The sequence below is a fragment of the Hyla sarda genome, chromosome 8 (assembly GCF_029499605.1).
Source record: "Hyla sarda isolate aHylSar1 chromosome 8, aHylSar1.hap1, whole genome shotgun sequence".
Taxonomy (NCBI): Eukaryota; Metazoa; Chordata; class Amphibia; order Anura; family Hylidae; genus Hyla; species Hyla sarda.
Genome location: NC_079196.1, coordinates 94,215,566 through 94,221,941, shown reverse-complemented (window position 1 = coordinate 94,221,941; position 6,376 = coordinate 94,215,566).

Genomic DNA, 6,376 nt, shown 5'->3' with positions numbered 1-6,376 from the left:
CATGGAATAATAAATCGTCCTGGATTACGGTGTACATTGTACTCTGTAATTCCACATAACCTTGCAAAGACGGCGTTAGCTTGGTTCTTATCAGTTTATTCCAGTTACCCGGCTGGTCTCCAGGAATACATTAATTTAGTTATTGATTATTTACTAACACATAAATTTTTTATGTTTGATAATACATTTTTCCTGCAGATCGCCGGGACATCTATGGGAGCTCGCTTCTCCCCATCTATAGCAAACATTTTTATGTGTAATTCGGAAAAGGAATTTCTTTTTTCACCTAACAACCCTTATATATCAAAAATTTACTGGTATGGTAGATGTATTGATGATTTGCTATTTATTTGGGAAGGAGACGCACAAGAGGGGAGTTCACTTAGGGATTTCTTAAATTCCAATTTTTGAAATTTGCAATTTACTGTTTTTCATTTTTGACAACATGTTCGTTCTCGATTTGTGTTTAACTGGTGACGTTTCACATAAGCATCTTTTTTCTACCACATATTGAAATGATACGGCTGTGAATTCTACATTACATGCCCGTTCATGCCCTCCCCCCATGTAATAAAAAATCTTCCAATAGGAGAAGCTATCAGGACAAGAAGGATTTGTACTACTGTGCAGGATTTTTCAGATGAAATGGATAGGTTATCATCTCACCCATGTCACAGAGGGTATCCCCAATGGTCTCTGGAACATGCTAAAAGAATTGCTTTGTCCAAAGAGAGAAAGGATTTATTGAAAACTAATCATTCTAGAAATACTGGAATAAAGTCAACACAACCAGTGGTCTTCTCTACCCTGTACGGTTCACAGTATTCAAAAATGTGTGACATACTGAAAAAATACATGCCTCTTATTCTATCTTACCTACAATATCATTCTGCCATGTTTTCAGGTTTTAGATATGTGGCTAAACAAGCCCCTACATTAGGCCAGACAATTTCACCATGTTTGTTTATTTCTCAACATTCACCCCCATCTACCAGGCTTAACCCCTTAAGGACTCAGCCCATTTGAGCCTTAAGGACGCAGACAATTTTATTTTTACTGTTACGCCGAGCGCTCCGGGTCCCCGCTCCTCCCCGGAGCGCTCGCTTCACTCTCCCCGCGGCAGCGCTCCGGTCACGTCCTCTGACCCGGGGCGCTGCGATTCCGCTGCCAGCCGGGATGCGATTCGCGATGCGGGTAGCGCCCGCTCGCGATGCGCACCCCGGCTCCCCTACCTGACTCGCTCTCCGTCTGTTCTGTCATTTAAAGGGCCACTGCGCCGCTGATTGGCGCAGTGGTTCCAATCAGTGTGTTCACCTGTGCACTTCCCTATATCACCTCACTTCCCCTGCACTCCCTTGCCGGATCTTGTTGCCTTAGTGCCAGTGAAAGCGTTCCTTGTGTGTTCCTTGCCTGTGTTTCCAGACCTTCTGCCGTTGCCCCTGACTACGATCCTTGCTGCCTGCCCCGACCTTCTGCTACGTCCGACCTTGCTTTTGCCTACTCCCTTGTACCGCGCCTATCTTCAGCAGCCAGAGAGGTGAGCCGTTGCTAGTGGATACGACCTGGTCACTACCGCCGCAGCAAGACCATCCCGCTTTGCGGCGGGCTCTGGTGAAAACCAGTAGTGGCTTAGAACCGGTCCACTAGCACGGTCCACGCCAATCCCTCTCTGGCACAGAGGATCCACTACCTGCCAGCCGGCATCGTGACAGTAGATCCGGCCATGGATCCCGCTGAAGTTCCTCTGCCAGTTGTCGCTGACCTCACCACGGTGGTCGCCCAGCAGTCACAACAGATAGCGCAACAAGGCCAACAGCTGTCTCAACTGACCGTTATGCTACAACAGTTACTACCACAGCTTCAGCAGTCATCTCCTCCGCCAGCTCCTGCACCTCCTCCGCAGCGAGTGGCCGCTCCTGGGATACGCTTATCCTTGCCGGATAAATTTGATGGGGACTCTAAGTTTTGCCGTGGCTTTCTTTCCCAATGTTCCCTGCATCTGGAGATGATGTCGGACCTGTTTCCCACTGAAAGGTCTAAGGTGGCTTTCGTAGTCAGCCTTCTGTCCGGAAAAGCCCTGTCATGGGCCACACCGCTCTGGGACCGCAATGACCCCGTCACTGCCTCTGTACACTCCTTCTTCTCGGAAATCCGAAGTGTCTTTGAGGAACCTGCCCGAGCCTCTTCTGCTGAGACTGCCCTGTTGAACCTGGTCCAGGGTAATTCTTCCGTTGGCGAGTATGCCGTACAATTCCGTACTCTTGCTTCAGAATTGTCCTGGAATAATGAGGCCCTCTGCGCGACCTTCAAAAAAGGCCTATCCAGCAACATTAAAGATGTTCTGGCCGCACGAGAAATTCCTGCTAATCTACATGAACTTATTCACCTAGCCACTCGCATTGACATGCGTTTTTCCGAAAGGCGTCAGGAACTCCGCCAAGATATGGACTCTGTTCGCACGAGGCGTTTCTTCTCCTCGGCTCCTCTCTCCTCTGGTCCCCTGCAATCTGTTCCTGTGCCTCCCGCCGTGGAGGCTATGCAGGTTGACCGGTCTCGCCTGACACCTCAAGAGAGGACACGACGCCGTATGGAGAACCTCTGCCTGTACTGTGCTAGTACCGAACACTTCCTGAGAGATTGTCCTATCCGTCCTCCCCGCCTGGAAAGACGTACGCTGACTCCGCACAAAGATGAGACAGTCCTTGATGTCTACTCTGCTTCTCCACGTCTTACTGTGCCTGTGCGGATGTCTGCCTCTGCCTTCTCCTTCTCTACAGTGGCCTTCTTGGACTCTGGATCTGCAGGAAATTTTATTTTGGCCTCTCTCGTCAACAGGTTCAACATCCCGGTGACCAGTCTCGCCAGACCCCTCTACATCAATTGTGTAAATAATGAAAGATTGGACTGTACCATACGTTTCCGCACGGAGCCCCTTCTTATGAGCATCGGATCTCATCATGAGAGGATTGAACTTTTGGTCCTCCCCAATTGCACCTCGGAAATTCTCCTTGGACTTCCCTGGCTTCAACTTCATTCCCCTACCCTGGATTGGTCCACTGGGGAGATCAAGAGTTGGGGGTCCTCTTGTTCCAAGAACTGTCTAAAACCGGTTCCCAGTAACCCTTGCCGTAACTCTGTGGTTCCTCCAGTAACCGGTCTCCCTAAGGCCTATATGGACTTCGCGGATGTTTTCTGCAAAAAACAAGCTGAGACTCTACCTCCTCACAGGCCTTATGATTGCCCTATCGACCTCCTCCCGGGCACTACTCCACCCCGGGGCAGAATTTATCCTCTCTCTGCCCCAGAGACTCTTGCCATGTCCGAATATGTCCAGGAGAATCTAAAAAAGGGCTTTATCCGTAAATCCTCCTCTCCTGCCGGAGCCGGATTTTTCTTTGTGTCCAAAAAAGATGGCTCCCTACGTCCATGCATTGACTACCGCGGTCTTAATAAAATCACGGTTAAGAACCGCTACCCCTTACCCCTCATCTCTGAACTCTTTGATCGCCTCCAAGGTGCCCACATCTTCACTAAATTGGACTTAAGAGGCGCCTATAACCTCATCCGCATCAGAGAGGGGGACGAGTGGAAAACGGCATTTAACACCAGAGATGGACACTTTGAGTATCTGGTCATGCCCTTTGGACTGTGCAACGCCCCTGCCGTCTTCCAAGACTTTGTCAATGAAATTTTTCGTGATCTGTTATACTCCTGTGTTGTTGTATATCTGGACGATATCCTAATTTTTTCTGCCAATCTAGAAGAACACCGCCAGCATGTCCGTATGGTTCTTCAGAGACTTCGTGACAACCAACTCTATGCCAAAATTGAGAAATGTCTGTTTGAATGCCAATCTCTTCCTTTTCTAGGATATTTGGTCTCTGGCCAGGGACTACAGATGGATCCAGACAAACTCTCTGCCGTCTTAGATTGGCCACGCCCCTCCGGACTCCGTGCTATCCAACGCTTTTTGGGGTTCGCCAATTATTACAGGCAATTTATTCCACGTTTTTCTACCATTGTGGCTCCTATCGTGGCTTTAACCAAAAAAAATGCTGATCCCAAGTCCTGGCCCCCTCAAGCAGAAGACGCCTTTAAACGACTCAAGTCTGCCTTTTCTTCGGCTCCCGTCCTCTCCAGACCTGACCCTTCCAAACCCTTCCTATTGGAGGTTGATGCCTCCTCAGTGGGAGCTGGAGCTGTTCTTCTACAAAAAAATTCTTCCGGGCATGCTGTCACTTGTGGTTTTTTCTCTAGGACCTTCTCTCCAGCGGAGAGGAACTACTCCATCGGGGATCGAGAGCTTCTAGCCATTAAATTAGCACTTGAGGAATGGAGGCATCTGCTGGAGGGATCAAGTTCTCCTGTTATTATCTACACCGACCACAAGAACCTCTCCTACCTCCAGTCTGCCCAACGGCTGAATCCTCGCCAGGCCCGGTGGTCTCTGTTCTTTGCCCGATTTAATTTTGAGATTCACTTTCGTCCTGCCGATAAGAACATTAGGGCCGATGCTCTCTCTCGTTCCTCGGATGCCTCAGAAGTTGAACTCTCTCCGCAACACATCATTCCACCTGACTGCCTGATCTCCACTTCTCCTGCCTCCATCAGGCAGACTCCTCCAGGAAAGACCTTTGTTTCTCCTCGCCAACGCCTCGGAATCCTCAAATGGGGTCACTCCTCCCATCTCGCAGGTCATGCGGGTATCAAGAAATCTGTGCAACTCATCTCCCGCTTCTATTGGTGGCCGACTCTGGAGACGGATGTTGTGGACTTTGTGCGAGCCTGCACTATTTGTGCCCGGGATAAGACTCCTCGCCAGAAGCCCGCTGGTTTTCTTCATCCTCTGCCTGTCCCCGAACAGCCTTGGTCTCTGATTGGTATGGATTTTATTACTGACTTACCCCCATCCCATGGCAACACTGTTATTTGGGTGGTCGTTGATCGATTCTCCAAAATGGCACATTTCATCCCTCTTCCTGGTCTTCCTTCTGCGCCTCAGTTGGCTAAACAATTTTTTGTACACATTTTTCGTCTTCACGGGTTGCCTACGCAGATTGTCTCGGATAGAGGCGTCCAATTCGTGTCTAAATTCTGGAGGGCTCTCTGTAAACAACTCAAGATTAAATTAAATTTTTCTTCTGCATATCATCCCCAGTCCAATGGACAAGTAGAAAGGATTAACCAGATCTTGGGTGATTATTTGCGACATTTTGTTTCCTCCCGCCAGGATGACTGGGCAGATCTCCTCCCATGGGCCGAATTCTCGTATAACTTCAGGGTCTCTGAGTCTTCCTCCAAATCCCCATTTTTCGTGGTGTACGGCCGTCACCCTCTTCCCCCCCTCCCTACTCCCTTGCCCTCTGGTCTGCCCGCTGTGGATGAAATTTCTCGTGACCTTTCCATCATATGGAGAGAGACCCAAAATTCTCTCTTACAGGCTTCATCACGCATGAAGAAGTTCGCGGATAAGAAAAGAAGAGCTCCCCCCGTTTTTTCCCCTGGAGACAAGGTATGGCTCTCCGCTAAATATGTCCGCTTCCGTGTCCCTAGCTACAAGTTGGGACCACGCTATCTTGGTCCTTTCAAAATTTTGTGTCAAATTAATCCTGTCTCTTATAAACTTCTTCTTCCTCCCTCTCTTCGTATCCTTAATGCCTTTCACGTCTCTCTTCTCAAACCACTCATCCTCAACCGTTTTTCTCCCAAATCTGTTCCTCCCACTCCTGTTTCCGGCTCCTCGGACATCTTCTCGGTCAAAGAAATTTTAGCTGCCAAAAAGGTCAGAGGGAAAATTTTTTTTTTAGTGGACTGGGAGGGTTGTGGTCCTGAAGAGAGATCCTGGGAACCTGAGGACAACATCCTAGACAAAAGTCTGCTCCTCAGGTTCTCAGGCTCTAAGAAGAGGGGGAGACCCAAGGGGGGGGGTACTGTTACGCCGAGCGCTCCGGGTCCCCGCTCCTCCCCGGAGCGCTCGCTTCACTCTCCCCGCGGCAGCGCTCCGGTCACGTCCTCTGACCCGGGGCGCTGCGATTCCGCTGCCAGCCGGGATGCGATTCGCGATGCGGGTAGCGCCCGCTCGCGATGCGCACCCCGGCTCCCCTACCTGACTCGCTCTCCGTCTGTTCTGTCCCGGCGCGCGCGGCCCCGCTCCCTAGGGCGCGCGCGCGCCGGGTCTCTGCGATTTAAAGGGCCACTGCGCCGCTGATTGGCGCAGTGGTTCCAATCAGTGTGTTCACCTGTGCACTTCCCTATATCACCTCACTTCCCCTGCACTCCCTTGCCGGATCTTGTTGCCTTAGTGCCAGTGAAAGCGTTCCTTGTGTGTTCCTTGCCTGTGTTTCCAGACCTTCTGCCGTTGCCCCTGACTACGATC